Source organism: Hylobates moloch, unplaced genomic scaffold (assembly GCF_009828535.3).
Source record: "Hylobates moloch isolate HMO894 unplaced genomic scaffold, HMol_V3 SCAFFOLD_3, whole genome shotgun sequence".
Classification (NCBI taxonomy): Eukaryota; Metazoa; Chordata; class Mammalia; order Primates; family Hylobatidae; genus Hylobates; species Hylobates moloch.
Genome location: NW_026652278.1, coordinates 95,470,525 through 95,492,209, shown reverse-complemented (window position 1 = coordinate 95,492,209; position 21,685 = coordinate 95,470,525). Strand labels below are relative to the sequence as shown.

Genomic DNA, 21,685 nt, shown 5'->3' with positions numbered 1-21,685 from the left:
CCGCAGTGATAGGTTCAGGAATGGACCAATTAGAACATGGTTTAGAACTCTTGTTCCATGGTTATGGGAGGTAGCAGGATCCCAATCTCCGGATCTGCCAGCAGCCGTCTTGGGACCCTGAAGGAAAGCAGCTTGAGCATGAAGCCAGTCACAGAGGTGGGTAGAGGTAAGACAGCCACAGAAATAGAGTCAGATCAAACTGCACTTGAAGCCTACTACCTGTGAACCTTTTAGTTGTTACAGAGCCAGAAGATCCTTTTTAGTCGTAAGCCATCTTGAGCTGGATATTTTTCTACTTGCAACTAAAAACATCTCGATATGAAAACTGTGCAAGGTTTTTGCTCCCGTATGTAGCTTTGAAATAACTGTGCTTATCATGGAGTTAGCATTTAGTCATCCCAACAGAGGGCAACATTTTGGTTCATTTTTTTTTTAAAGTACTCAAAAGTTGGCATGGCACAGTGGCTCACGCCCGTAATCCCAACAATTTAGGAGGCTGAGGCAGGTGGATCACTTGAGGTCAGGAGTTCGAGACTAGCCTGGCCAACATGGTGAAATCCCGTCTCTACTAAAAATACAAAAATTAACCGGGCATGCTGTCAGGTGCCTGTAGTCCCAGCTACTAGGGACGCTGAGGCATGGGAATCGCTTGAACCCCGGAGGCAGAGGTTACAGTGAGCTGAGATTACGCCACTGCACTCCAGGCTGGGCAACAGAGTGAGACTCAGTCTCAAAACACAAAAATAATAAAATAAAAGTACTCAAAAGCTATTTAACGTATATTAAATTTGGTGCCAACTTGTGCTAGGCACTGGGCTGGTGACTGGAGATGGAAAGATGAGTAAGATGTAGTGTATGTTCTAAAAGATTCCATTTTAGCGGATCTCAGAGGAACTTATGCCTCAAAAATTCAACCTTGTTCTATCACTGAGAATACTGAAGTTCAGAGAAGTCTCTTATCCAATTGTTAACAGCACTGGGACTGGAAGCAAGGTTTATCAGTGTATTCGTCCATTCTTGCATTGATATAAAGAAATACCTGAGACTGGGTAATTTCTAAAGAAAAGAAGTTTAATTGGCTCATGGCTCTGCAGACTATACAGGAAACATGATGCCCATATCTCCTTAGCTTGTGGGGAGGCCTGAGGAAACTTACAATCATGGTAGAAGACCCAGGGGAAGCACACAAGTCACATGGCTGGAACAGCAAGAGAGAGAGAGAAGGGGGAAGGTGCCACACACTCTTCAACAACCAGATCTCATGAGAATTCACTCACAATGGCAAGGACAGTACCAAGGGGATGATGCTAAGCCACTCATGGGAAATCCGCCCCCATGATCCAGTCACCTCCCACCAGCCCCTATCTTCAGTATTGAGGATTACAATTCAATATAGGATTCGATGGGGACACAGATCCAAACCATCTCAGCCAGCTACAAGCCTGTGGTAATTTTGATTTGATAAATAAACATTTGCATTGAGTATCTAAGACATCTAATATAACTGGGGTGTTCTGCTATAGAGTTTGGATAGAGGTATATGTAAATTTCCCAACCTCTTGCAATAGCCTCTAAAATACAACAGTGGGATAATCCTCAGATTAGTAGGGAATCTATTTCCCATCCTCAGAACACCTTATTCCCTATAAACCCAAGGCTCTCACAGGGAGCTCCCTCACTCACATCCAAGAGCCAGCCCTGGTTGCTTGCACATAACAAATCCCAGATCATACTCACATTTCCATTGCAGCTGTTGGCACTGGAATATGTTGTCACTATTGGGTCCAAAGAAATATGGATGGTGCTGAGTTTCCCGCTTCTGAGACCCCCACTATCAATGATGTCCAGGGTGCTCAGGCTATAGTGGCTCACCATTGTGGGAAGAGGACAAGCTTTCCCTTCACCAGTGCTACAATTGACCAAGGCTGTCCCATGCCAGCGTTGCCCTGGGATCCCAGTGTTAGAGCTCTTTAGGTTCACTTCTAAATCCTTTCCCATTGGGCAAAAGGCTTTGCCCAGGATGACTGAGAAGGAGAGGCTCCAGCATCTGCTGCTAGAACCGTGGTTCTCCTTTTATCACTGGACTTAGTCAAGGGGCCTGACCACTATCACACTGGTTTCCGCCCTTGGGGCAATTTTATCTAGAGAGCCTCAATTGCCCATATCTGTCACTGAGTCTTTGTCAGGGCCATCCCAACTTTTAATAGCACTTATTCTGCAGGAAGAAGCATTGAGATCTACCATCATCTTTCTCTGAAGACTTGTGAATTCCTAATGGATATTACCTTTGTGTCACACAGCAGCCATTAAGTTCCTCCCACCCATTGGGTGTTTTCTGGTTTTTGGTTTTATTTTTGGGGGGATGGGGGAGCAAAATTAATTTCAATCACATTAGATACCCTATTATAAATCTCTATTATCTTTTGGATAGAGGAAAGTAATCTATATCTTCTAAGGACAATAATATTTTAGATTCTCTTTGAAAAAGATCTCACTGAATTGTTGAAATTCTAAAAAAATCCCCATAAGGGCTAATATAAAATAAAATCTTTAAGGTCGGGCTCATTGGCTCATGCCTATAATCCCAGCACTGTGGGAAGCTGAGGCAGGCAGATCACCTGAGGTCAGGAGTTTGAGACCAGCCTGGCCAATAGAGTGAAACCTCGCCTCTACTAAAATACAACATTAGCCAGGTGTGGTGATAGGCACCTGTAATCCCAGCTACTCAGGAGGCTGAGGCAGGAGAATCGCTTGAACTCGGGAGGTGGAGGTTGCAGTGAGCTGAGATGGCACCATTACACACCAGCCTGGGCAACAGAGCAAGACTCTGTCACACACACACACACACACACACACACACACACAAATCTTTAACTAAATTGCTGAATATGGCGGGCAGCCTCTACAATGGCTCCTGGTAAGCCCCACCTTTCAGCATGCATGCCCCTGTGTAATCCCCTCCCCTTGAGTGTGAGCTGGACCTACCTAGTGACTTGCTACCTAGTGACTTACTTAGTGACAAAAAGAATATGGTGAAATCGATGGACTGTCGTTTTTTAGATTAGGTTACAAAAAGATTCTCATTTTTCTCCTGTTATCTGGTCTGTCTCTTATTTTTTTTTTCCTATTATCTGGTCTCTCTCTCTCTCCCCGCTGCCCCACCTGCCGCCCCTCGTCTCTCTCCCTCCTCCCTCCTTACTCTGGGTGAAGCAAGCTGCCATGCTGTGAATAACCCTGTGGAAAGACCCGCAAAGAACTGGGGTCTCTGGCCAATAGCGAGTTTGGCTCTGAGGCCTGCCAACAGCCACGTGAATGATCTTGGAAGCAGTGTCCTCTATGAAGCCTTGAGAGGACTGCAGCCCTGGCCAACACCTTGATTTCAGTCTCTCTTGTGAGAGATCCTGGGTTTTCTTTAGGCTAATGAAGAGTCTCAGGCACCCAGACTAACTACAACTGCATCCTGATTCCTTAGAGACAAGAGTCCTGAAATGCATCTCTGCTGCTTTAATCCACTATGTTTTGGGGGTTGTTACACAGCAATAGGTAGCTAATACACTGAGTATTTGTAATACAAGGTATTTGGCTTTATGTAAGACTCTGGCTTCAAGAATGTTTGCATTCTTTGAAACCTTTGTTCATACTTGGAGGAAAAATCAGTGACTCTGACCCAGGAAATCTCTCCTTGAGCCTCCCAGCTCCGCCGCTGATTGAACAGAGCATCTCTGGGTTAACCACCTTCAGATTCCCCATCTTTAAAAAAGGTATGATCATTTCTACCCTTGTTTTCAGAGTGACACCAGTGGAAATAATACATGTAAGGCCACTTCCAGCAAGTGAAGCACTGCACACACATGAAATGTTTTGTTTTTAAAAGCCAGTCTTGGCCCCATTGCCATTTTCTGTTCTTTTCCTCTAAATACACCCATCCTTCGTACAATCCCAATTGTGCCGTGTCGTGTTTTGCCTGAGAAATACGACCGATTGAAACTGTACACCGCCTGGCAAGGCGAAAGGCAGCACTGGGTTGCTACTGAAATGCAGTGTGTTTTCAGAGCGTTCTTCCCTCCTCTAGGGAGTCAGTTGTCGGAGGACATCCTGGCTTATGGAGATGAGCACTTCCTCCGGGGAATCGGGTGGAGCCAGGGTTGAGGTCCTTCCTGGTGTTACTCGTCTAACTGAAGCCTCTTTTCTGTTAAGTAGACAAAGAAAGTGCCTCATGACTTCCTGCATCCTATTCTCCGGGGTGCCATCCTTGTAAGGAAATACTGACTTTAGAGAGGAAATATGTTTGTGAAAATAGAAATAATAATTAAATCACGTAACTCAAAAGAACAAGATGTATGAGTTTTTTAAAGAAACTAAAGAAAATCCCACTGAACCAAATCTAAATCCAATCATATGAATATCTGACTTAGCTCAGTTAATTAACACGATTTATCAAACAATAGGTGTCCAAAATATTTTTGTGGTGTTTAGGCACTTTTCTGCATTTTGTGAAATGTCTACAGTGAATATGTAATACTTTGGTGATCGAAAATGGAGAGGAATCAATTAGAAAAGCCTTCAGTAAATAGTACAGAGAGCATTTTCTTATTTTTGCTAAAAGACATGCAAAAATGATAAGCTTGAAACAGATGAGTGGGAAGGAGTAGGATGGGAGGGGAGATGGAAATGAGCCTTCTCAGAGTACAACTTTTTATATCATTTTGATTTTTGAAACATATAAATGTTTTACATATTCAAAAAACAAAATTAAATCCAAAAGGATTTTTCAAATTCCAAAATTAAGTGCAAACAGAAGTAAGCATAAATATATATATATCAAATTAAAAAATAACCACAGAGAGAAAAAAAGTATTTCAAGTAACTTTTAATTTTAAAAATCTTTTCATTCTAGCTAATTCATGTGACTTTTCTTTCTTCTTCCTTTTTTTTTTGCAGAGGTGAGATCTTGCTATGTTGCCCAGGCTGGTCTTGAGCTCCTGGCCTCAAGTGGTCCTCCCATTTTGGCCTCCCAAAGTGCTGGGATTACAGGCACAAGCCTCTGTGCTCAGCCCTCAACTTACTCTTATTTCTGACTGCCGTCTGTAATGGGATACATGCTAAGGCCAAAAAGAATGGTAAATAAATGTGAAACTTGACTTACTAATTTTGTTGACAGCAGTAATGTTAGTTCATTTTACAGGTCAACTTTACCAGGCCATGCGGTGCCCAGACATTTAGTCAAACATTTTCAGTGTGTCTGTGGGGGTGTTTCTAGGCGAGAGTGACATGTGAGTTGGTAGAATGAATAAAAGCAGACTGCCCCCCCTACTGTGGGCGAGGCTCATCCAATCAGCTGCAGGCCTAAGCAGAACAAAAAGCCTGACGCTCCCATGAATAAAAGAGAACTCCTCCTCCTGCCTGCCTTCAGGTTGGGACATCATTTCTTTTCCTACTTTCAGACTTAAACTGAAACATTGGTTCTATCAGGTTCTCAAGCCTGCTGGCCTTTGGCCTGGCTCTCCTGGGTCTTGATAGCTGCAGATCTTGGGGTTTGTCAGCCTCTGTAATTGCATGAGCCAATTCCTTAGAGTAAATCTATGTTTATTGTATATATTTATATTATATATGTTATTGCATATATTTATATTATATATTATATGTTTATTTATATATGTTCATATATGTTTTTTATATATATACACATATAAACAGTATATATGTTTGTTTGTTTTGAGACAGAGTCTCACTCTGTCACCTAGGCTGCAGTGCAGTGGTGAGATCTCAGCTCACTGCAGCCTCCACCTCCCGGGTTCAAGTGATTCTTGTGCCTCAGTCTCCTGTGTAGCTGGGATTGCAGGCATGTGCCACCACGCCCAGCTAAGTTTTGTATTTTTAGTAGAGATGAAGTTTCACCATGTTGGCCAGGCTGGTTTCAAACTACTGGGCCTAGGTGATCCACCCACTTCAGCCTCCCATAGTGCGGGGGTTACAGGTGTGTGTATATATATATATATTTATAGATACACATATAAAAACACATACACATACACACAAATCCTTTTGGTTCTGTTTCTGTGGAGAACCCTAACACACTGCAAGTCTAAAACAGTTCTAGTTTTATTTTGGATAAAGCAAATAATCTACTTAGGAAACAAGATTCTCTCTGTAAGAGAAAAGAGATGAAATACAAGAGATGAAAATACAAAATAAAGGGAGATAAGAGAAGTCCTATACTATGGCATTTGTACAGGAAATGTCATTAAGAACTCATGACTGGCTGGGCACAGTGGCTCACGCCTATAATCCCAGCACTTTGGGAGGCCGAGGCAGGTGGATCACGAGGTCAGGTGTTCGAGACCAGCCTGGCCAACACAGTGAAACCCTATCTCCACTAAAAATACAAAAATCAGCTGGGTGTGGTGGCAGGCACCTGTAATCCCAGCTACATGGGAGGCTGAGGCAGGAGAATTGCTTGAGGTGAGGGAGATCATCCACTGCACTTCACCTGGTGACACACAGACTCACTCAAAATGATTATGTTGACAACGCATCTCCCAGCTTTGCTCGCTGAAATGGCCTGAGCACAACCAGTGCCCAGATTTTGGCTTCTAAGTGTCATTCCCACTAAAAGGAACCAGGGCTCCCTCGAGAAATGGCTGACTTTAGATCTGGGGCAGAGAAAGCACAAGACGAGCCTGACATGACTTGTGCCACAGAGAGAGAGAAAGGGAGTGGGGGGAGGGGGGAGAGAGAGAGAGAGAGAAGGAGAGAGAGAAAGGTGGAAGAAGAAAGGAAACTCCTCTTTTACAGAAATCCAGTTAATAAATGTAGAAAAGATTCTCAAATTTAAAAAATAATTTTGCAGCTCTCAATGTAATAACTGATTGAGGCAGGGATCTTCATGGATTCTTTAACAGCTGGACACAATATTGTTAGTGACGAGGTATTCAAACAATCTCGAAGTATCCACCCTACAGGTAATTTGACAGTTGAAACAACAGCAAACTGCATCTATACAATGGAGAGATCTGGTGGTCACAGTCTTAGCCAAAATATCAAACTTGCATCACAAATATTAGGACAACCTAATAGCATGTGCCTCTTGATGTGATGAAAGCACAAGTTTTCAAGGTCACTTCTGTAATGTCCTTACTAATGTTGTTTAAGCTGAATCTAATCACACATTTAGACTTAAGGTACTCTGAGTTACAGGGAAAAAATAGGAGCTACCAGGAACACAGTAAACACCACCACAAAGAGACAACCAGATCAATCTGGAAGGCAGAATATGGCACAAGACCATTGGTCTGAACTCTTCAAAAAATGCATCACAAAAGATAGAAAAGCATGTGGACTCTTCTATAATAAAGAAATTAAAGAGCAGTAACAGTCACATGCAATGCTTGAACCTTAATAGGATCCTGAATTGGACAAATGAATATATACTGCATAAGAAGATATAATGAAATTGTTCATTTTATTTATTTAGTTAGTTTTGAGACAGAGTCTCGCTGTGTCCCAGGCTGGAGTGCACTGGTGCAATCTTGGCTCACTGCAACTTCCGTGTCTTGGGTTCAAGCAATTCTCCTGCCTCAGCCTCCTCAGTAGCTGGGACTAAAGGCACGTGCCACCACACCTGGCTAATTTTTTGTATTTTTAATAGAGATGGGGTTTGAGACCATGTTGGCCAGGCTGGTCTCAAACTCCTTACCTCAACTGATCCACCCGCCTTGGCCTCCCAAAGTGCTGGGATTACGGGCATGAGCCATCGCACCTGGCTGAAATTGTTCATTTTATTAAGTATGACAATGATATTACAATTAGGTAGGAAACCATTCTAATTCTAAGGAGGTTCATGCTGAAGTATTTAGAGATGAACTATTGTGATGACTACACTTTATTTTCAAATAGTTAAGCAAAAAGAAATGGATATATGTATATAAATAACATAGGAAAAAGAGAGAGGGAGTGGCCGGGGAGGAGGAAGAGAAAGAGAGAGAGAGAGAGAAAGAGAGAGAGGTGCACCCAAGCATGCACTGGAGAGAGAACAAGCAAATGGGGCAAAATTGGTGACTCTGGTCCAAAAGTGTAAGAATTTCACTTTATGATTTTTTCCATTTTTCTGCACGTTTGAATATTTTCAAAATGAGAAATTGGGAGGAAGGTACTGATGATAATACTTGGTGAAAATCAAGTGAGGTTGCTGCAGGAAACATAATGACAGACCCGTGCTGTTAGATAAGAATAGTAACTTCCCCCACAGCTGGGGAGGAGCACAGCTGTCAGTCAAGGATCACCCTGTGAGGCTGAGTGTGCAGCATTAATGCAAAACAGCAAACCTAATCCACGTGCCCCAGGCCATTGCTACAAAAGCAATGGGCGCTCTTCCCGGGCAGCCCCATGTTCCAGGGAGCCGAAGCTTGCAGCGTGAGAGGGTCTCTTTTTGGAACAAAGGTCGGTGAGCGAAGTCAAGTCCAGGCTTGGTTTTGAGAGATCACATGTCAGTTGCACAAACAGGACGAGAAGGCAGCAGAGTGAGTGGCGGAAAGGAATGTGCGGCTGAAGGAAGAAACGTGGGCTCAAAGCTGGAAGCTTAATATAATTTGATACAGAACAGCAATGTTTCCCAATTTCCGGGAGATATTTTGGCTATTGTTGTTAACAGAGGACTTTCTGTGACCTCTCAGTGTGTTTCAGTTCTTTCACCTGTCTCTGCCCTCTCTGCCCCCGCGTACTCGATGATTTCCAAGGCCTCTGCTCCCTCTCCCTCCTCCACAACACTAAAAGAAAAACTGTGCAGCTATTTTCCCCAATGCCCGTTCAGGGCTTTCAGGCCTCGCCTTCCCTGAAGAGCCTCTTCTGTTACTGGGGTTTTGAAAGAACCACGTGGAAACCTAGAGATTCCCAACTGGGCACAAATAATTACGGTTTCACTGTGTGAACGAGAATCATGTATTTTTCAAGTTCCCTGTTGGATTGACTGTTTTTAGTTTACTACAAGCAAAAACCTCATCAATGTTTAAAGGGCGTGGTCAAAATACACACATATGGTGGCATTCATTTTTTGGGTAGGAGTCTATTTGTATTCCTATGCTCAGCTGATTGAGACGAGCCGATGCCACCTGAGCAGTTCATCAGAGAGAACAGACCAGACGCAGAGCGCCTCGCAGAATGCCCTGCGGCTCCACGGCTTCCATGAAATCTGTTCAAAATATTGCTTGTGGCTTTCCACAAACTAATTGCCTTGAAAAATCAGATTATAAATGTTATTGAGTTCGGGGATAAGATTGCTGCTTTTGTTAATCCAACAAGTCCCTGTCTCCATAAAAGGTCTGTGTGCCCCATGAGTACTAAATATAGATAGACTTAATACCAGCTAAAACGATTTACGCTCCTTTTTGTACTGGGAACATGGTTTTGCCGGATGATATCGCAAGCTGGCTACATCTGCTTTCCTTTCCACCCTGGCTGCTAAGATGTTCAGAGCCAAATCTGAAAGCCACCTCTACGAATGCAGTCAAAGCCTCATGACCTACATTTGGGTTACTATTCTTATTTTTGCATCCTCGTGATTTCTTCTTTTTGCTTGTTTGTTTGTTCTAGATGGAGCGTCGCTTTGTTGCCAGGCTGGAGTGCAGTGGCATGGTCTCGGCTCACTGCAACCTCCGCCTCCCAGGTTCAAGCGATTCTCCTGCCTCAGCTACTCGTGATTGCTTCTTCCATTGGTTCTAGCTCTGTAAGTTGCTTGGAATCCTTCTTTGAATGAGGAGGTGTATAAGGGATGGGAAAAACACCGGTTGAGCATAAAACATAGGAGAGGTTGCTCAGGCTCCGGCTGCCCTCAGTTTGCATATTCATCAGGGGACCATGGGGTGCTCTTTGCCCTATTCAGGGACAGTAGGATGCACACCAGCAAACCAGCAAGCCTGAGCCCAAATCCTATAGAAGAGCAGCACATGTATGGAGAGCAGCTCTCCGTAAATGGAAAAATACTTGGCAGCAATTCTCCCCAATGCTGTTGGGGAAAGCCAATAAACAAAGCTGCCATTGTGGCATTTTATGATGCACAGACTACATCAAGGAATGAGCTGGGGCCACAGGACATTCCCTGCCAAAGGTATCAGACCTACAGACATTTCCATGATGCACAGACTGCACCTGGAGACACCTGAGGGAAACAGGAACCGAGCTAGATGCTTGATAGATGTTTACTCTGTAATCTCCATGTGACAAATCTGTAATAGAACAGCCTTATTCCATTTCACACTCAAAGAAACTGAGGCTCACAGGAAATAAATGGTCCAAGGTCAAGTAACTGCAAGAAAATGGCAAAGCAATAGTTAAAATCAAGGTGTAGGCCAGGCATGGTAGCTCATGCCTGTAATGCCAGCACTTTGGAAGCTGAGGTGGAAGGCTAGGAGTTTGAGACCAGCCTGGGCAACATAGCAAGACCCCACCCCTACAAAAAAAAAAAAAAAAAGCTGGGTGTGGTGGCATGCGTCTGTACTCCCCGAGACTCACTACTCAGGAGGCTGGGGCAGGAGGATCTCTTAAGCCCAGGAATTTGAGGCTGCAGTGAGCTATGATCACACCACTGCACTCCAGCCCGGATGACAGAGTGAGACCCTGTCTTTAAAAACAACATAAAACCATAAAACAAACATAAAACAAAAACATACAACATAACAACATACAACAAAAACAACAACATAAAACAACTGCAATAGGATGGGCAGGGTGGCTTATGCCTGTAATCCCAGCACTTTGGGAGGCCAAGATGGGTGGATCATCTGAGGTCGGGAGTTCAAGACCAGCCTGACCAACATGCAGAAACACCATCTGTACTAAAAATACAAAATTAGTTGGGTGTGGTGGCACATGCCTGTAATCCCAGCTACTTGGGAGGCTGAGGCAGGAGAATCGCCTGAACCCAGGAGGCGGAAGTTGCGGTAAGCTGAGATTGTGCCATTGCACTCCAGCCTGGGCAACAAGAGCAAAACTCTGTTTCAAAAACAAACAAACAAACAAAAAACAGCAGCAATAAAAGACATGGTGCATCTGATTTCAAAGTCCTGACTTACTGCAGCGTGCCTAAAGGTCCCATTCAATACCTATCCTTGCCTGTTTCCCCCAAGTCACGGCGTGAATGTCACTTCAGTCTCCTCCTGTCAAAGCTGCTACATGAAGTCTATAAAGCATTTTAATTATTTGGAGTAAGCAAACATTAAAAACATAAAGCCATGTGGAATGAGGCCAAGGAACCACTGGATAGCTGCCCAGTTTGACTTTGGGTCCCTATGAGAATTGGAAAGCAAATGTCAAAGAACAGATCTTGTCCTCTGGCACCCATGGATGTCACAAAAAATTCATGGAAACTCCTAGAGAAATTCCTCTGCCTGTGTAAGACTTTTGTAACCCCAATATGTAAGTGCTACTCTGCGGCTGGCCACTGCGGTGGCCACACTGCTAATGCTGGTGCCCCGCACTGTTCAGCCCCCATAAGGGACCCCTGAGGACCCTCACCTTCTGCCTCCCTCCTACCTGGGCAGCTGCTGTTCCTAGCTGGGGTTGCTGACACTTTGGGAACTGCACTGACCAGCAGATGCAACACTCTGAGCTCCCCTGCAAACCCCTCGGTGAACCTGCTTCAGAGCTGGTGCCTGTCACATCTCACATCCCTCGGAGCCATCTCAGATGGCGTGTCCTAAAATATCTGTCTTCCCCTCCAAAAATAATTTTTGTGCTCCTCTTTTTCCAGTAAATCTCCAATCCTTTCCCCCTTCTTGTGGCTCCTCCCGCTTCCATGCTGATATCACTAGCACTGGCCTAAGTTCCTCATCTGTGCCATGCTGTCTCCCATCACCAAGCCTTTGGGTGGGCTGTTCCCTCTGCCTGGGACACCGGAACACATGCCTGTCAAATAATGTGGATGTTTGTCCCCTCCAAATCTCATGCTGAAATGTGACCTCCAGGCTGGGCGCAGTGGCTCACGCCTGTAATCCTAGCACTTTGGGAGGCTGAGGTGGGCAGACCACCTGAGGTCAGGAGTTCGAAGACCAGTCTGGCCAATGTGGTGAAACCCCATCTCTACTAAAAGTACAAAAATTAGCCGGGTGTGGTGGCACATGCCTGTAGTCCCAGCTACTTGGGAAGCTGAGGCAGGAGAATTGCTTGAACCTGAGAGGTGGAGGTTGCAGTGAGCCAAGATCATGCCATTGCACTCCAGCCTGGGCAACACAGCGAGACTCCATCTAAAAAAAAAAAAAAGGAAAAAAGAAAAGAAATACGATCTCCAGTGTTGGAGGTGGGGCCTAGTGGGAGGTGTTTGGGTCATGGGGGCGGATCCCTCATGAATGTCTTGGTGCCCTCCCTGCAGTCCCCATGGTCATGAGTTCACATGAGATCTGGTTGTTAAAAAGAGCGTGGCACCTCCTCCTCTCTCTCTCTTACTTCCTCTCTCACTGTGTGACAAGACTGCTCCCCTTTCACCTTCCATCTTGAGTGGAAGCTTCCTGAGGCCCTCACCAGAAACAGATGCTGGTGCCATGCTTCCTGTACAGCCTGCAGAACCGTGAGCCAAATGAACCTCTTTTCTTTGTAAATTACCCAGCCTCAGGTGTTCCTTTATAGCAACTAAAAACAGACTAACACACCTGCCTCAGGTCCCCTCCCTGGCTCTGACTTCCCGGGAGCTCTTCTAAGTTAGTTAAGTTATCTCCTCTGAGGAGGCCTTTTGACTCCTCCAGGCAGTTAGGCCTCTGCTCTGAAGTCCTGTTACACCCTAGGGGTCTTTAACTTTCATCACCCTGTCACTGTTATTGATTGTCTGTCTGTCCTGCTGGCCTCCTGGCCCTCTGAGGGCAGGAGCCCCGCCTGTGTGGGCTGCTGCTCCATATCTCAACAGTGCCTGGCACAGAGCAGATGCTCCATCAATGTCTGATGGGTGAGCGAGTGGTCCTCTTAAAGAATGAAGATCTAACTCAGACTGACGCCGTCACAATGGTAATCATAAAATGTCCATAGATTTATGCAGTTCTTCACAGTTTAAAAAGTGCTTTCTCCCAGCATTTTGGGAGGCCGGGGCCAGTGGGTCACCTGAAGCCAGGAGTTCAAGACCAGCCAGACCAACATGGTGAAACCCCATCTCTACTAAATACAAAAAATTAGCCAGGCATGGTGGTGCACTCCTGTAATCCCAGCTACTTGGGCGGCTGAGGCAGGAGACTCGCTTGAACCCGGGAGGTGGAGGTTGCAGTGAGCCAAGATTGTGCCGTTGCACTCCAGCCTGGGCAACAAGAGCCAAACTCCATCTCAAAACAAAACAAAACAAAACAAAACAAAACAAAACAAAAAAAAAGGTGCTTTCGCATATATTATTTTTATAACCCTTTAAAGTGTGTGTTTCTTATAAGCCTTGCCTTTTTCAAATCTTTTATTCTTCCTAGTATATTTTTGCTTTGGAAGTGGTATCAAGTCCCATCTCCCTATAATTTTTCATTTAAATAACTGACATTCATTTAGCCACTTTACCTAAGATCTCTTATTTAAAATTCAGAGAAGATCTTATGATCCCAATTTTACAGCTAAGAAAACTAAGGTCCTGTGGCTAGTGAAATAGAGACCCCCCCTGAGCCTGGGCTGTCTGCCTCCACGGTCTTGGTCTCCTCAGTGAGCTACACTCACCTGTAGTCACTGGACATCTCCTGATTCGTCCTTCCAAGTTCATGTCACCGTTGGTAACCAGCCCACAGTCTAATTCCACCCTAGTCCTACTCACGCACCCACGTGACAGGAGCATGGTAAACCAGAGACTTTCTAGATTTTCACTCTGTGCATTTCATCACTGGGCAAAATACATGTCATTTTAAATGTCCGCATTTTCATCAGAACAAAAACTGACGAGAACGAATGGTTTGGTTGAAGTTGCTTTTGTCGAAGCATATGGAAATGATCAATTTCTTCCCCAAACAAAGTGGAAACATAGTTTGAATACAGAAATATAACCCAGATCATCCGAAGGGCAGCTTCCCAGGCCCCAAGTGGCCCTCAGACCACACCTTGACTGTTACTAGGTTAGTAATTTATTAATTATTATTATTATTATTTTGAGATGGAGTTTCACTCTGCCGCCTTGGCTGGAGTGCAGTGGCGTGATCTTGGCTCACTGCAACCTTGCTTCCTAGGTTCAAGCAATTACCCTGCCTCAGCCTCCTGAGTAGCTGGGATTACAGGTGTGCGCCACCACTCCTGGCTAATTTTTTGTATTTTTAGTAGAGATGGGGTTTCATCATGTTGGACAGGCTGGTCTCGAACTCCTGACCTCAAGTGATCCACCTGCCTCAGCCTTGCAAAGTGCTGCTACAGGCATGAGCCAACGTGCCCAGCCAGATTTAGTAATTTTTTAGATTGACAAGACATGGGCCAGAATTGAAGCCAAGTTCAGACAACCCAAGTGTGGATATCCCCCTTGGCTCTAATGTCAGTAGCTTTCACTGTGGGGAAGGGCATTTGTCCCTCCTGGGAGATACTGCAGGTGCCGCAGCACATTTGCCCCTTGGCTGTGGGCTTGGCACAGGGAGAGGCTCTCCGGGGCTAACCCTGAAGCCATCCCATGCTTTCTCTTATTTAAATGAATAAATGTTGGGATGGGTGTAGTGCTCATACCTGTAATCTCAGCATTTTGGGAGGCAAGGCGGGAGGATGGCTTGTGGCTGGGAATTTGAGACCAACCCTGGCAGCATAGCAAGACCCTGTCTCTACAAAAAAATGTTTAAAAATTAGCTGGGTGTAGTGGTTCACACCTGTAGTCCCAGCTACTCGGGAGGCTGAGATGGGAAGATTGCTTGAGCCCAGGAGTTTGAGGCTGCAGTGAGTTATGATTGCACCACTGCACTGCAGCCTGGGCAATAGAGTAAGACTCTGTCTCAAATAAACAATAAATAAATAAAATAAATAAATAATGCATGTAAATTTAATGTAATCTGACAACAGTGGACTGAAATACCATCTCCAGGTGCCTGTCATCCTCAGGGTGGGCTGGCAGGAAAGACTTTCATTATGGGCAGGGAGTGGTGGCCTGTAATCCCAGCACTTTGGGAGGCCGAGGCAGGCAGATCATTTGAGGTCAGGAGTTCGAGGCCAGCTTGACCTACATAGTGAAACCCCGTCTCTACTAAAATACAAAAATTAGCTGGGCATGGCGGCAGGCACCTGTAATCCCAGCTACTCAGGAGGCTGAGGCAGGAGAATCGCTTGAACTCTGGAGGCGGAGGTTGCAGTGAGCTGAGATTGTGCCACTGCACTGTAGCCTGGGTGACAGAGCGAGACTCCATCTCAAAACACAAAACAAAACAAAAAAAAACATTAATCATGGGGAAAATGGCACTAGTGTGACCTGAAGAGAGAAGAGCTTCGGCCAGTCTCCCAGAGCAGCAGTGAATGGGATATTCCGCCTTCTCCACTGGGGAATTGCTCGAAAACAACAAGCAGAACAAGAAATAGAAACGCGACTGGGAGTCAGCTGTCCCCTGAAGCACGGTGGTGAGGAAGGAAGGGCTGCCTAAAGAGATGAGAAGGTCCAACGGGCCGGCCATGAGGGCACAGCTGAGTCCTTCAGGCTGGGAGGCTCCCTCCCCGAGGAGCACACACATCCATCCCACGTCTGAGACAACGCCAACAGGTGTTGGGCCAGGGCTGGGCCCTTTGCTGAAATCTTGAGACCCAAAAAAGGCAGCACAGGACAGGGAAAGGTATGGACAAAGCCTGATTCCAGGACATGGTGGGGAAAAGTTTACCGGAGCTCACAGGCCCTGATGAAAGGATTCCTGCTAGCCTGGAATGTAATTCAAGTCCTCCTGAAAGTATTAATAGCTGGCTCAGGAAGACCTCTCCTCATCCGAAGATGAGAAATAACCGAGAAAGAACCCACTTGGCAATTTGACGCTGGAAAATCCAGCCCCAGCTCCTCCGATATTGGCCGTGACTCACTGTACTGGCCACACGGTCCTCTGGTGGCCCAAGACGAGGCCCTGCCCCAGCCTTGCTCTCAACCTCTCAGGAAGTGAAATGATGCAGGGAGCATTTTGCACTCCCAGAAGGCTGTGGCCTAGAGCCAAGGGAAGGAAATCCACCCCGTAAGAGGATTCTAAGATGCAAGGTGTGTTTCAACCCAACCCTGGAACCACCCACCTCTCAACTTATTGTTACATCAAATAAAGGCTAAGTTATTTTAATAGGGGTTTTCAGTTTCTTGCAGCCAAAAGCATAATAATGAAAAGTTGTACAGAGTGTGCCATTTTTGAAATATAAACAGATAAACTAACAAATAAATAATGCAAACACATATGCTTATACATGCATAAACTATAGAACAATAAATGAGAAGCTAGGAGAAGTGTGGCTTTGTGGGAAGAAAACTGAGTGTCATGGGGATAAGGTGAAAGTAGGCCCTTTTGTCCACTGTGGAGTGTTTTTTTGTTTTTTTTGTTTTTGTTTTTTTTGTTTGAGACAGTGTCTTGTGTTTCCCAGGCTGGAGCATAGTGGCGTGATTATGGCTCACTGCAGCCTCTAACTCCTGGGCTTAAATGATCCTCCTACCTCAGCCTCCCAAGTAGCTGTGACTACAGGTGCGCCACCATGCCTTGCTGATTTGTTTTAATTTTTTGTAGAGATGGGGGTCTCACTATGTTCCCGAAGTTGGTCTTGAATTCCTGGGCTCAAGTGATCCTCCCACCTCAGCCTCCCAAAGTGCTGGGACTACAGGCGTGTGCCACAGTGCCAAGCACTGTTTTTCCTCTGGATATACTACCTAGTCAAAATAAGTATTTTTTTTTTACATCAGGAGATTCTCATTGCAAATATTGCTGCTTTGCTCTCAGAGCCCCAGGCTATAGACATAGACAGGCTGACCCACCCTGGGCAAGATCCCAGCATCTCCATTTGTCTCCAGTCCTTGTCTTTTCGGCCTCTCCCATCTGCCCTCCATTTCTGCACATGGTCCTGACTGCCCCCTCCCCTGCCTTCTAGGTGGAGCACTCACCCCTGGGATCTGGCACAGAGACTCCGCCCCAGCTCCTCTGATATTGGCAGCAACTCCCAGTCCTCAGGGAGCGAGAGTCAAGGCGTTGCCTCTGGGACCTCTTGTTGGTGCTGGCCCATCTCCACCAGCTTTGCCCTAGACCTCTCCGGAAGCAAATCTGACCCTGAGTGTATTTTCCTCACTCAGAAGACTGTGGCCCCAAGTTGAGTAAGCACATGCCCAGCAATCCCAGAGGATGCCACAAAGCAGGACTGAGTGCAGCAAGGGGAGTGTGGACTGTGAATCTGAAATGAGCTGCTGATGGAAGGTTGACTCTCAGGAAATGAGAAGGTCTTTGCAAATCAGCTGGCAGCTCCTGAGGAGATTATTTTCTCCCTGAGTAGATGTTAGCTGAAGAGACGCTGACTACCAGGAGAAGACATGAACTTTTGGAGAGAAAAATAGTGCCCAGTACACAAGGCTGCTTGGAGCAGAGGTTGGCCATTCTGTCCAAGACGACCAGGTTGCTCACGATTCCAACAGAGACTCAAGACTTGTCTAGGTTGAGGGTGAAGAAATCCAGTGGCCTGTGGGCCTGAAGGATTACTCCCATCTTCCTGAAAAGTGGGGGCTTGGGGAGCTGGGAGTGCATTGTGCGGAGGGGAGAGGGCTTCTGAAGCCACAGACTAAAAGGGAGCCTGGTTCTTCCCCATGTGGGCTGGGAGACTCACATCTAAAATCTACTTCATAGTTTATATTCTAGGGTAGTAAATTTCTTTCTTCCCTTCTTTTTTTGGGGGGCGTGGTGATACGGGAAGATAAAAGAAACCAATAACAAATGATCTGATGTTCTAATAATATTTAACAACCCTGAATTAGGTGTCTGCACTGTATTGAAAGAAAATATTTGGCTATTGGATTAAAACCTAAAAACCCTTAGAATAACAATAAATAAAGTGCAGTTCTGACAACCCAAAACACAGTGAACGAGTGCCCCAGGGGAGGTCCGAGGTCTCGATCCAGAACTGCAAATGCAAGCTTGAAATCTCTTTGAAGTCTTATGCTTGGTCTTTGAAATTCATCCAGTTTTGCCTTCTACCCATGAATGTTTATTTTAATATGAAAATCATGTTTTTTCTCCTCTAAAAATCACTCAGTCAAACCCAGCGCTCTAGGAGGGTGTGGCAGGGGAACACATGGACCGGTTTCAGATGCCCAGGGATTTGAATCCTCAGGTGTCCAAAATTGCCAGTCACATTTAGACAAAGGCTGGTTGGCGATTGGGCTGCTAGACGGCAAGGACAGGGAGCACAGGTGCCAGGCTCTGGGTGATGGCCAGAGATGCGCTACAGCACGTTTCATCAAAGAACAAGGAAAAGTAATTCTACGGGGAGTCACACACACAGGGGCTCACAGGACCTCTAATATCCTTGGCATCCTGGTTATACTATGCATTAGTTCAGGGAGGTTAGGCTGAGATAACAAAATAGGCCCAAATGTGCAGTAGCTCAACACCATAGAAATATAACAGCTCACAGAGGGTTGGGTGGGCAACTCTACCCCATGTGGTCATACAAGAACCAAAGCTGATGGCGGCTGATTGTAGTCCTCTTTAACAAGTAGCTTTCCTGAGGGTTGCCACCTCAATCATCCAGAAGAGGAAACGAGCACGTCTGAGCATGCCTGCAAAGTTGTTTTTTTTTTTTTTTTTGAGATGGAGTCTCGTTCTTTCACCAGGCTGGAGTGCAGTGGCGTGATCTCGGCTCACTGCAACCTCCACCTTCTGGGTTCAAGCAATTCTCCTGCCTCAGCCTCCCCAGTAGCTGGGACTACAGGCGCCCGCCACCATGCCCAGCTAATTTTTGTATTTTTAATAGAGATGGGGCTTCACCATTTTGGCCAGGATGGTCTAGAGCTCTTGAGCTCGTGACCTGCCTGCCTTGGCCTCCCAAAGTGCTGGGATTACAGGCATGAGCCACCGTACCCGACCTGCAAAGTTTTTATAGGCCAGATCTGGAAATGACAGACACACATGGCTGCTCACAGTCCATTCATAAGCACTCAGTCATATGATCATACTGAACTCCAGGTATAAACGCGTACCCCTATTTCTCCAAGACAAAGAGAACAAGTTATTTTGTTAATTACTTTTTTCTTCTTTTCTCTTTCCTCCTTGTTCCTTGTTCCCCACTTCTCACTTAGCTCTTTAGAAATGCAATGAAAACCCTCAGCTTCCCTTCACCAGATGTTCCCTACATGATACTGCCAGATGATCTAACTACCTGCTTACTTAGAAGCTCCAGAGCCATGACTCTCTCTCACCAGGAGATCGCCTCAAAAGACCACACTCAATCTGCAACCTAAAGCATGTCCACGATGGAAGTTGCTCCCACCTGGAGAGTATCTCCAGACAATGGCCACCTTACAACCTAGCTCTGCCCAGCTGGACCACTCAGTAGATAAGGCGACACAGTGAGTCATGTAGACCTTGCACCTGATCGCTCCCTCCCCTGTGTGCTGCTCATGCTAGGTTCCTGTTTAAAAGCCCTGCTTTCTGCCCACAAAGGGAAGCAGTACCCTTAAAGGCAGGAGCCGGTACATCTTCCCCTAAGCTAAGCCTTAGAATAAAGTCACTTTCTTTACACCAGACTTCACCCTTGTTCATTGGACTCTGCAAGCAGCAAGTGACTGAACCTGAATTTCAGTTACACAAGGAAGTCTGGGAAAGGAGGTCTAGCTATTTATTCAGGAAGGGAAACCTAGATCTTAAAGAGTGGCACTTTTTTTTCACAGCTCCTGAGGCCAGGAAATGACATGAAGTTGTGCACATTCATTTCGGGTAGATTAAATAATGAGATAGCTGCCACACTTGTCACCAGCACATTTCTGGGTAATCCTAGGCTCACCTCCATACTTTAATTATATAAAAGAGCCTCTGCCCCCAGTCAGTGAGCTATTGGAAAATGTACTGCATCAGTTATTTATTTCTGGGCATCAATTATTCCCAAAGCTTGATCTGATTCAGTTAATTCCAGGCTCTCTGTAATGAAATTAATAAAAATACTTGTCACTCTAAGGAACTGACTAGGTACATTGACTAAGAGGTCTGCTGACCTATATTTTTTTGCTTAAACTATCTCTTTATTCTTAAAACTGTCTTCCATTTCAACCTTTTAACTGCTTAATAAGCATTTATCTACATTTCAAGAAGTTTCCATGGCACTAATTCAAAATAGAATCTCGCTCTGTTGCCCGGGCTGGAGTGCAGTAGTGCAATCTGGGCTCACTGCAGCCTCTGCCTCCTGGGTTCAAGTGAATCTCCTGCCTCAGCCTCCTGAGAATCTGGGACTACAGGCGTGTGCCACCAAGCCCAGATAAGTTTTGTATTTTCAGTAGAGATGGGGTTTCACCATGTTGGCCAGGCTGGTCTCGAATTCCTGACCTCAAGTGATCCACTTGCCTTGGCCTCCCAAAGTGCTGGGATTACAGGCGTGAGCCATCACGCCCAGCTGGCATATGACCTTTTTCATAGAAAGTTTGCCCTGCTAACTTCATTGGTTGATCTAGGACAAATGGGGTTTTTTGTTTTGCAAGCTCTAATGGTCATTATTTTCAATATACAAAACCAGCATAACATCTATGACAGATCTTCCTCCTAATTGAGACACTTTATACTCAAATTCAGAACCACTGTTTTTCTGGCTGCTTTTGACTAGAAGGTGAACATTCCAGATATAGTGTTGATGTTTGTCCCCTCCAAATGTCACGTTGAAATGTCACCTCCAGTGTTGGTGGTGGGGCTTAGTGGGGAGTGTTGGCATCATGAGGAAGGATCCCTCATGAATGGCTTAGTGTCCTCCTCATGGTGATGAGTGAGTTCTCACTCTGTTAAATCACATGCTGGTGCCATGCTTACATAGCCTGCAGAACCACGAGCAAAATAAACCTCTTTTCTGTATAAATTACTCAGACTCTGGTGTTCCTTTACAACAAAGGAAAACAGAGTAACACAGTCCCCTGTGTTAGTCTGGTAACACCCTAGCTGCATCTCTCAGCCAGTATCCCACACAAGGTAGACTATATAAACTATTTAATAAAAACTCACCTTTCCAAGGCCAAGAGCCACTTTTAATCTGTACCATTTCCTGCAGGCCTTCTACTTCCAGAAGGTTGGGGCTCATTTCAAAGCCCTGGGGCTCAGACAGGTCTGTCTGCCATTGCTTTATCTTGCCTCTTAGCAACTTGGTGGCACCACATCGAGTCTGTACAGTATGTCCTGAGCTGTACCTTTGAACCTTTACCCAAGGCTACCACATTTCACAGCTCCAGCGAGAGCTGTGCTCTCTGTGCTACATGAAGACCCTCCATTCATTATAAGAATCCAGGAAGACCACATCTAAATTCCGGCTTTCAAGTCTTTGGGGAGAAGGCATAGGTGGTTCTTGAAGCTCCATTTCCATCCTACAGGAAACATTATGTCAGCTGCAATTGAACCAAAAGGGGGGAACTTCCATTTTTAATGAGATGGTTTGAAAACCAAACCATTACAAACATCTGGCAATATGGAATAATGTAGGATAAACATTATTTTAAATGCAGCTTAAAGAGTGAGCTGAATACCAGAGCAGTGAGCGAGTGAGCTGATACTGTGACTGCCCAGAAATCATCAGCCTCAGTAACCTT

General features: G+C 45.4%; 1 long non-coding RNA gene across 1 annotated transcript; it reads left to right on the top strand.

Annotated features, from left to right (window-relative positions):
- The first annotated feature begins 63 nt into the window (after positions 1 to 63).
- On the top strand, positions 64 to 20,966 carry LOC116479618 (uncharacterized). Its single transcript, XR_004251018.1, has 3 exons — positions 64 to 166; positions 4,942 to 5,120; positions 19,205 to 20,966. It is a non-coding gene; the product is annotated as an uncharacterized LOC116479618 (long non-coding RNA).
- The last annotated feature ends 719 nt before the right edge of the window (positions 20,967 to 21,685 follow it).